The sequence below is a fragment of the Perognathus longimembris genome, chromosome 3 (assembly GCF_023159225.1).
Source record: "Perognathus longimembris pacificus isolate PPM17 chromosome 3, ASM2315922v1, whole genome shotgun sequence".
NCBI classification, from domain to species: Eukaryota; Metazoa; Chordata; class Mammalia; order Rodentia; family Heteromyidae; genus Perognathus; species Perognathus longimembris.
Window position 1 is genome coordinate 75,845,976 of NC_063163.1, and position 10,955 is coordinate 75,856,930.

A 10,955-nucleotide genomic window follows, 5' to 3' on the forward strand; every position below is an offset into this window, starting at 1 on the left:
CCCCACGTTCTGACCCAGACAAATCAAACTGAAAGAGAAACCCAGGAAGTCAGGGCGGAGCCTCACCTTGGCTCTCATCAGACCCTGGGGGTGCCCCTGCCTGCTCCCATCCAGCCCCCCCAGGGGAACCTGGGTCCCTGGGCTGGCTGGTTCATGTTTCCCAGCCTTGTGTCCTGAATAACACCCCCCCCCCATCTTCAGAGTCCCCACTCAGCAGCCTGGGTCCTGGGGCGGGGGTGTCTTAAAAGCTGTTTCCTGAAGACAGGTCTGCTCTCAGCACTTGGAGACACTGAGTCAGGAGGGACTCTGAGATCCACATCAGCCTGAGCCACCAGGACAGATGCCTTCAAAACACAAAAAGCAGGAGGCTGAGATCAAAGGATGGTGGTTCAAAGCCAGCCCAGGCAGGAAAGTCCATGAAGTTCACACCCACAATTAACCAGAGAAAGCCAGAAGCAGAGCTGTGGCTCAAGGAGTATAGCACCCACCTTGAGAGAAACAAAAAAGCCCAGGGACAGTGCCCAGGCCCCGAGTTCAAGCCCTGGGGGCACCGTCGATCACACAGCCTCGGGGACTGGCCGACTCTCTTCAGAGTCCAGGGAAACTGAGGGTCAGCCTGGGGCACTCAGCCACTGGGATGGGGACCCTCTTCCTTGGAGCTGGGTCCCTGGGCAGCTGGGCCAGCCAGGTCAGGAGTCCAGAGGCCGTGAGGTCAGTGGCAGAGGACAAAGCACCAGTGTCCCCGGCCTGGCACAGCGTGGACAGGCACGGGGCCCTCCACAGAGTGGCCTTCAGTGCCAGGCGCGTAGGGGGAGTGGGGGTGAGGGCAGGCATCTTCCCTTCCCCCACTCCCAAATACCATTCACAAGTGAGGAAACTGAGGCAGGCCCCAGCCCAGGCTGGGGTGAAGAGGGGTTCTCACAGCCCCTTCCAGGGGCAGCCCACACCAGGGGCTCTCCAGCCTCAGTTTCCACACCTGCAGTGTGCACTGCTGTGTCTGTGGGTGGTGGTGCCACCAGCTGCCTCCAGTCCTCACAGCTCTACCCACCACCAAGGCTGCAGAGCAGGACAGACGGGCCCACAGGAACAACCCCGGAGCCAGGGCCCACGGTGGGCGAGGGAGCAGTTGTATCTCTGTATCTCTGTTCCTATTGAGGTCACGACTGGGGCCATTCCACTCCCTGAGCCTGGGCCACACCTGCCTTCCCCAGGGCCACCGCAGCCCATGCAGGGGTGACACTGACGCCCAGGGCTGCCCCAGTTTCCAAGGCCCCACAGGCTGGGGGGAGGGGAAGCAGGAAGGAACAGGTCCCAGGGCCAGACAAGAGAAACCACAAGGCATCCTGCCACACAGCCTCTGCTTGGGCTGTGGAGAGGAACCTGAAGTTCAAGTAGGCCATACTTCCCTCCCCTAAGGGGCATCCAAGGTGGGTGTTGAAGGATGAATAGGAGTTCATAAGGAAGAAATCACTGATGGGCAACATTCATCAATAAAAACGTGTTTTGTGTGTGTGCTTGAACTCAGGGCTTGAACTTAGCACCTCATGCCATCTTAGGCTGGCCCTGGATCACCAAGCCATGTCCCCAGTTTTGAATGTCCTGAGTGCATTGTGAAGGCTTGTTCTCAGCAGGGGGTGGGGCCTGGGAGGTAGTGAGAGGGGTTGTGGTGACAGGGTGACAGGAAAGCTCCTGGCCCAGGGCCTGACCTCTCCCTCATTGTCTACTCCTCGTGATGTGAGCAGCGGTCCTCAGCCACACACTCCCTCCTCACGTGAATTCTGCTATCTCTATGAGGCCTAAAGACACAGGGCCACATGTCTGCCGATTGATGCCTCCAACAAGACCTTTCCTCCTGGTAAGCTGGTTGTCTCAGTGCTTCCTCACCATGATTAAAAACTTTCTAAAGGGGCTGGGGATATAGCCTAGTGGCAAGAGTGCCTGCCTCGGATACACGAGGCCCTAGGTTCGATTCCCCAGCACCACATATACAGAAAACGGCCAGAAGCGGCGCTGTGGCTCAAGTGGTGGAGTGCTAGCCTTGAGCGGGAAGAAGCCAGGGACAGTGCTCAGGCCCGGAGTCCAAGGCCCAGGACTGGCCAAAAAAAAAAAAAAAAAAAACTTTCTAAAGATCATAAGAAAAACATATTTGAGCTTTCAGGAAATGCCTCTCAGGGAGAATGTGAAGCGGACCTTAGAGGCCACACCTGTCATGTCATCCCTACCTTCCGGCAACACATCTTCAAGGCCAGCCTGGGCTACAGTGTGAGACTCTGTCCCAAAATAATAAAGAAAAGGAGACCCATCCACCCATCCATCCACCATCCACCCATTCATCCATCCACCCATCCACCCACCCATCCATGCAATGGGCCAGGAATCCTCACCTTCACCCCTGTAAGTAAAGAAGACAAGAAGGAGAGGAGAGAGAAGGAGAAAAATGCACAGAAGAAAGGTGAGAGCAACTTAGGATTGGAGCTGGAGGAGAAGGAGCCCATGGGAGAGGAGAAAGAGAAGAAGATGGCTTTGTAGATACCCTGCTGCCTCCTCCAGGCAGCCATCCATCCCCCCTCCTCATGCCCTGTAAGCAGCACCCTGAGTCTATGGTTCTAAATACAGTGTTCAAAGAAAGAAAAAAATAAAATAAAGGAGACAGAAACACCGTGAGAGAGATTGCTTGTGGGGGGGGAGATATGGGGAGGTGGGAATGTGGCTTAGTGGTAGACTGCTTGCCTAGCATTCATGCATGAAGACCTGGGTTTGATTCCACATTACCACATATACAGAAAAAACCAGAGGTGGCGCTGTGGCTCAAGTGGTAGAGTGTTAGCTTTGAGCAGGGACAGTGCCCAAGCCTGAGTTCAAGCCCCAGGGGGCTCAGGGTTGCACAGCCCCAACCATATCTGAGTCGGGAAACCTCTCTTTTTTCTGGACTCCAAACTCAAGTCCCAAGGAAGGCTCTAATTGGCTAAGGGTCTTGGTTACATGACCACCTTGAGCCAATCACAATCGCAGAGACAGATACAGGAGGCTGGGTTATCATGTGTTCATATTCATCTGAATTAAAGGTGAACTTCTAGGGGGCCCAGCCAGGGTCACACACAAGCCCTTAACAGTGGATCACCCTGCCATGCGGAAGAGAAGGGTGCTGCAGGGTGCAGTTCCGTCTTGTCTGGTTCTAGGATGGAACATGAAACATACACGCACATCCAACTCAGCTGGAATTTCTTTCTTTTTTCTTTTTCTTTTTTGGTTGATCATGGGGCTTGAACTCAAGACCTGGGTGCTGTCCCTGAGTTCTTTCACTCAAGGCTGGTGTTCTAACACTTTGAACCACAGCACCACTTCCAGCTTGTTCCCAGGAGTTTATTGGAGATAAGAATCTCATGGGGACTTTTCTGCCTAGGCTGGCTTTGAACCTCGATCCTCAGATCTTAGCCTCCTGCATAGCTAGGATGATCAGCATGAGCCAGTGGCACCCAGCTCAGCTAGAGTTCCAGCATATGAGATCTGAGCTGTGTCCCAAACGGTGTCCCAAACATTGCATTATACTGAAAAAGTTATTCACTGTTGAATTTCAAGTTTTGCTGGGTGTCTGTTTTGGAAAACAACTTTAAAGCAGAGTCAACATATGGCTGGGAAAGACCACTTCTAGTACTTTCTTGAGAGAATAGAAAACATACGTCCACCAGGACTTCCAGGCTGACATTCACAGCTTCACCATTCTAAGCCAAAGACACAGAAAAGCCAGGGGACCATCCAGGGATGGGCAGGAGGAAATGCTCAATGCCATCTTTCTACACAGTGGAATATTATTTGGCCACAAAAAGGAATGCAGTTTTGACATCTGCTACCACTCAGATGAGTCATGGAAACACACTGCTAGCGACAGAAGCCACAGCACTGTGTGGGACCACAGACTGGAAGCTTCCAGAACAGCAAATCCACAGAGACAGGAGGCAGATCTGTGGGTGCCAGAGGCTGGGGAGGGAAAGGCGTCCTAGATTTGAGGGGGGGCAGCAGTGGAGATGTGCTGTAATTCATTAGTGATGAATGTTGTGCAACTATAAATAGAATGTTCTTACAAGGGTGAAATTCCCCCCCCCCTTTTCTAATTTACTTTGTTGTGTTAGCAGTGATATACAGCGGGGTTACCTTTGCATATGTCAGGTGCATTTCCTTTCCCAGAGTGTCATCTGTTCCCTCCTCTCCCATTCCCTCCCTGTCTCCACCCACGAGTTGCATAGTTCACTTTCATCTATGTCCTGTGTACTCCACTGCTGCACTTTTTCACCCTTTTTCTTCGGATTCCGTGCCCTCCCTACGCCCTCCCACAAATGTGCACTTGAGTACATTGTATATGAGGTAAAGAGTACAGTCAGCAGAAAAGGAAAAAACAAATTGAGAAAAACATCCCTTGCTTCCCTATCTTTGGAGTTCATGTCAGTATGTGTATTATTTTATTCACATATGAGGAGGCGACAAGGGTGAATTTCGGGCGGATCATGCCAGGATTTTCCTGAGGCTCTGGAGAGAGGGACCCAGGGCAGGCGGGCCCCCCACCCAGCAGCACCCCTCTGGCTGTGCCCAGTCCTGCTGGGCGCCGTGTGCCCGTGGGCTCCCCGCTCAGAGTCTCGGCTTCCCGCTCTGGATGATGGGGATGGGCCACGCACCCCTGCTTTGGTGGGTGATTTGTTTCAAGATGTTTATCCATTTGGCTGCGTGGAGGGGCGTGGCCTGCCGCCGGGGCGGGGCCGAAACTCGGGAAGGGGCGGGACCGGTACCCGGGAGGGGCGGGGCGGGGCGCGTCAGCTGACCGGGGCTGGCCAATGGCAGCGGGCAGCGGGGCTCGGCAGGCCGGGGCGGGGCCGGGGGTGGGGCCATCGCTCGGACTTGCTGGCCATGGATGAGCCGAGCCTCCTGCGGCGCCGCGGGCTCCAGGTGAGGCCGCGCGCGCGGGCGGAGGGCGGGCGGGGGGTGAGGGGTGGGGGGTATGGCGCAGCATGAGCCTCCGCGGCCCGTGGGGAAACTGAGGCAGAGGGGCTGGGGAGGGCGTGTCCTGTGGTACCTTTGGTGGGCTTGCTCCGAAAAAGTGCTGCTTTTACACACCTAGTGGAAGGGGGTGTCCCCGTGTGACATATGGGGAAACTGAGGCCGCCACGGACCGCCTGGGAGAAGAGGTAGCGTGCCCCCTGCCCACTAGTCCCCCGACGACCTGCCCCCAGGGGCGGCCAGCCGGACCTCCGTAGGCTCTCAGCGATGGGTGAATTGTAATTGCCAGATTAGCGCCTGCCTGCGCAGTCCTGCACCTGCCCAGTCCCGGTCCACAGCAACGCAGACGGGTCCAGGCTGTCCAGGCGCCCACCTGTCAGATTGGGAAACTGAGGCCCAGCACGGGGAAGCACAGCAGAGGCTGACCAGCTGGCATTTTTGTCTGCCTCTCAGGGCCTGCCAAAGGGTGTGTAACTTGGGGAAGGCAGAGGACCCTGGTGCTCCCTGCCTCAGTGTCTCCATCTTATGTAGCAGCCTCCTTCCCTGGCCTCTGGATCTGTGTTGGGGCAGCTGTACGAGTGTGGGGGTTCCCGGCAGCAGAAGCCACCTGAGTGACCCTGGGCAATCAATGACCCTGGGCAGCCATTCCTTTGATTTATCTGTGCCTCAGTTTCCCCAACTGTGATTCTCCCAATGAGTGTTAAGACTTCCAGGCTGCCTCTAGGCTGGTTTCCTCTGGGTTTAGATCACACCTTTGGGAAGCCACCAGGTGTGTGGATGGGATAACCCCTCTTTTCCTCCATTTCCAACATTTACTGGGCACTTCCTGTGTGCCAGCCTCTGGAAAGGTAGCAAAGTGCCCTGGGTTCTCCTAACCTGCTGGGGAAGGGGAGACCGGGGCAGCACCGACCCCGCAGCATCAAGCCCTGCGGATGCAGGAGGTAGCTGACCAGGGGGTTTGGGCCTGGCCAGTCCTGGGTTGTTTGGGATGGGGGGGACACCACAGGAGGCCTGCTTGGAGCCCTAGTTAGATGTGAGCCCCGCCCTCAGCCTCTTAAAATAGAGAATCCGCCTCCGGGTAGGCAAATGGGGGTGCTGCTGACGTCAGAAGTGGGACCTGCGCCATGAGGGGGGCGCAGATACTCCAGATGCTGAGTCCTGCCTGACAGAAGGAGAAACTGAGGCTTTGGAAAACACAGCCACTGGTTCTCCAGCTTTCACGAGGATGATACCCTGGGTGGCCAGGGCTGGCTGCCCCCTTGGTTGCATCCTGGCCTGGCCCGCCTCCGAGCACAAGGAGGGAGTGGAGACCGCCCTGGTGTAGGCTGGAAGGGTTCTGGACAGTAGGCAGAGCACATGCCAAGGCCATGGAGCTGTTCTGTTGGGAAATACATGAGTCGGTTTCTTGGTGCCAGTGTTGCAGATGTGAGAGGGGTGAGGGCTGGCAGCAGGGTGATTTAGAAGAAGTTATACTTTCTTCTGAGTGTAATGGGAGCTGTGGAGGTTCTGGGTCCAGGGGAGGCCGCCTCCATGTCGTGTATCTGGAAAGAGACACCTCTGGAGCCAGTGAGGGTCAAAGGGGAAACAGGAAGGCAGGAAGGACAGGCTGGAACAAAGACCAAATGAGGAGATGAAAGTAATAATAACACAATGCGGTGATAGCAGTTCATATTAACAAACTGAGACCCTGCTTACATTACATTTCCCCTTCAGCACAGGTTTCAGGGGGGAAAGGAACATCCAGAAAGCACCGAGCTGCAATTCCAAGCAGTCTCGTGCCCCCCTTCACTCCCCCCTCCAGAACCTGGCTTGTGAGTGTCAGGTCCCTGGAGGACTGGGGGGGGGGGGGGGGCAACACAGCCAATCAGGTGGCAGGCTGCCTTCAGCAGCCAACCAGATCTCCTGCGGGCCGAGGCGCATTATTGGAGGTCAAAGAGTCAATTCATAAACCTGCGCAGTGACTGGCAGGTGCACAGTAGCATCCAGCCTGGCCTCGCAGGGCACGGGGCAGGGCGCGGGGCAGGGTGCGGGACAGGGCACAGGACTGGCGCTCCCCAGGCCGGGCCTCATCTAACGGAAGGTCCAAATACCAGATGCTGGAGCTTCCCTGCGGACAGAGAAAGTGACAAAGGCCTGAATGGGGCCTTTGTCCCTTGGAAAGGCCCCTTGGGCAGCCTGTCCCTCCCCCAGTCTCCTCCTCTGGGAAGTCCTCCAGTCAGTCACCGCAGCCCGAGTCCACCCTTTGCAGTCTAATGTCACACCCCCCACTCCAGGAAGTCCTCCCCTCTGCCCCTCTCCATGGATTTCCTCCATTTTCTGGTTGTCCTGCCCATGCTGTTGGCTCCAACGTGGAGGGCACATTAGGGCGAGACTGAGCCCATTAATTGTAAAAGTCAGTTCCAACCAAGCCTGGAGGCTGGCCAGTTCGAGACCAGCCAGGGCTACCCAGGTACAGAAGTAAAGAAAGCAGTTCTGGAGGTGGCCCTGTGCTGGTGGGGAACAGCAGGCCCAGAGCAGCCGCAGGCGGAAGCAGATGGTGCGGGGAGCCGAGGGTGGGGCGGGCCGTGCAGTGTGGGGTGCACTTCCGGCAGGCTCTGAGGTCCCCCACTTCCCTCTTTCTGGTACTTGGCGTCCGCACCCATTTGGGAAATGTCCCTCCCGACAGCAGGCCGGAAGCTAGCTCTTTCTGCCTGCTTCCACACGGGGAAACTGAGGCACGGGTTGGCAGCGCAGGGTTCGCCCACGCAGGTGTGGGGAGCCCACGAATGTGGGGGAGGGAAGGAGTGGCTGGAGCCGTCTGGGACTCGGTGCCCACCTTGGCGCTTGCGGGTCTCCGCGCTCCCAGGCCCCCGGCCCCCTGCTCACCTTTCCGTCCTCCCCAGTGTCCCCTGACCCGGTGCCCACCTCGGAGGCCCTTCCTAGCCCGGGACTCCGCCAGGGCCCCCCGCGCCCCGCCCCCGCCCCTCCTGGGGCCCTTCCCGGGCTGGGGACCCCGCCAAGCCCCCGCATCCAGCGCCCAGTCCTTCCCGGCCCCTGCGATTGGCTGCGGGGGCCGCGGACGTCACCGGTCGCCATGGCGATCGCCCGCCGGGGACGTGGGCAATCCGGAACCCACCGGCGTAAAAATAGCCCCGCGTCCCCAGCGCTCCGGCCCGGCGTGCGTGTGGAGGGGCGTCCTGAGATCCTAATCCCTTGGACTTCCTCTGCCAAGCCTCCCTCCCAGCCTCGGTTTTCCCGCCCGTGTATAGGGAGTCCGTCAGTCAACATGGGAGGAGTTCGCATGGTCCGTGGGGCCCTTGCTGAGAGCAGGGCAAGGCCTCCCACCCACGCGGGGGATCTGGGCAGGTCAGTGACCCTCCAGCCTCCTCAGTGGCACGGTCCACTCTTCGTAAAAACAAACTACAGCATTTCTAGATTCTACAAAGCCTCTTCAGAGTTAAAAGGAGATAATCCCAGCTCTCAGGAGGCTGAGGTCCAAGGACCCCGGTTGGAAGCCAGCCCAGGCAGGAAAGCCTGTGACTCTTATCTCCGATGAACCACCAGAAAACTGGAAGTAGCGCTGTGGCTCAAGTGGTAAAGCGCCAGCCTTGAGCCAGAGAGCTCAGGGACAGCGCCCAGGCCCAGAGTTCAAGCCCCATGGGGGGTGGGGGTGGGAGGAAAGACAAAACTAGAAAGAAATCCCACAGGCAGGTGGACTCTGGGCCACAATGTGGGTCACTTTTCTTCCCTGCAGGTGGAGGGGCAGCATAGGCTAGTTTTCGGAGCTGTAAGTTGTCCATACCTTCCTAGGCTCTGTTTTTTGGGGGGCCTAAATCTCAGAACAGCCTCCAGTGACATCTGAGGCTCAGGCTGCAACCCTCAGGATGTATGGTTCATTGGTGTCCTAAGTTTTTAGCCACTGTGAACAGAACACTTCATAAAGTCATTTGTTATTTTCAGTAAAGTGTGTGTGTATGCATGTGCGTGCATGCGCACGTGAGTGTATGTATGTATGTGTGTCCTGGGCTCTGTCCTTCAGCTTTTTCACTCAAGGCTGGCAGTCTACCCCTTGAGCCACAGCTCCACTTCCAGGTTAACTGGGGATAAGAGTCTCAAAGGGTTTTCCTGCCTGATCTCGCTATGAACTAAGCCTCCTGGGAAGCTGAGATTACAGGGGTGAACCAGTGGCACTCCTCTTTAGAGTTATTGTTTTGGCTTTGCATTTTTTTAAATGGGAGCAGGGTAAGACACTGGGTCTTCAATAGCCTAAGGTGTGACTTACAGTTTAGTTACCTGTGGCCAGAAAGGACAAAGGTCATCATGGTGGATGTAGTAGGTGTAAGTAGGAAAGGGGCACTGGTAGAGCAAGGGACCAGAAGTGCTGATTTGGGAGCACAGGGGGTTGAGGGCCAGGGGTCCCAAGACCTGTTTTCCACAGGGCTGATCTCCCCTCTTTGTATGTCTCATTTCAGAAGGAGCTGAGCCTGCCTCGCAGGGGACGCGGGTGAGTGCATCAGGGCCTCTGGGTGAAGAATTACAAATTTATTTAGGAATTACTACAGCCCTAACCACCTAGAGCCTGCCCTGCCTTCAGGGGTCGGAAGAGGAGAATCCACGCCATAGAACTGCAACCCAACCAGGGTGCCATGGCCACCACTACATCTGTGAACCCAGTGGAGCAGGAGGCACAGGCAGGAGGATGGAGACTCCAAGCCACGGAAGGGCTAGGACATGGCTCAGTGGCAGATCCCATCAAGTGCCTCCCAAACCAACTGGCTTGGATACCTCCGTGGTGGCTAGCTTGCCTCTTCTGGGGAGCAAGAGCCTTGCTTGGCCTCACACCTTATAGCTGTGGGCTGCATTTTGGGGCCCCCAAGGCTCATAGGCCAATTTTGTTCAGTGCTTTCCCAGGAGGGGGTGGGGCTTGCCTTCCATTGTGACCTGATAGTATGTGTGTGGATGCCTGGACACCCCATTCTTGGCTGGGCTAAGGGTAGGGTCACTTCTCACACTAGAGGCAGGAGACACGCCACACATTGCACCCCTGCTGCAGGACTTAGGGTTTGCATGGGGAGGAAAATGCTGTGATGGAGGGGAAATTAAACAGAGAAAAGAGAGGGAGAGGCCTCGGTGGCATTGGCTTGCTCGCTGAGGCCTTTGGGAAGTGGTGACCAGATGTGGCAGAGGAGGAATGGGGATCACTCCGGAAATGCCATGGCGCGAGCCGAGATTGTGGTCCGAGACCTCTTGGCTCTGAAAGGTCAGCGTGGACACGGGAGTCAAGTGGGGTCAGGAAAGGGGAGGTGGAGGCAGAAGAACTGGGAGGACACATGGCCCCGCTGGGCCCAGGGCAGCTGGTGGGGCGGAGCTGCCCAGGCCTGGTCCCTAGCCACTGCCCGGGCTGGGGGCAGGGTGGTGGGCAGCGGATCCACCTCGGAGGGCAAAGTCCAGGACCACGGGGCAGAAGGGCCAAGGCCTCCCTGCAGGAGGCCGCGTGCTGGCCACCTGCCCTGCGGCTCCCGGGCCACGTGGGCAGGGGAGACTTAGATCCAGGCGACCTCAGGGACCCAGGACAGAGCTGCCAGGAAAGTCCTGAAGGTGGGGGCGGTGTATTAGGAGATGGGCGTGACCAAGAGGAGATGGGCGTGGCGAGTGGAACAGGGAGGGGGCTGAGTGACAGGTGGGTGTGGTGTTTGGCGACTGGGCGGGGATCCGGGTCGAGGACTGTGCTAACAGGCGAGGTGCTTACTGGTTGTTGGGCGTGGCCGGTGGGCGGGGAGACCTAGCAAGTGGGCGTGGAAACCCAGGAAAGGCGGAGCTGCTTGGCCGATGGGGTGGGCGCGTGGGCCCAGTGGGCGGGGCCATGCCGGTGGGCGGGGCGGCTCACGCTTCCAGCGCGCGGACTGGGCCTGCGCAGGTGCAGCCGGAGCCCCGCCCCAGGGCGGAGAAACCCGCAGCTGGCGCTGGCTCCAAGGACCCGGCCCGGT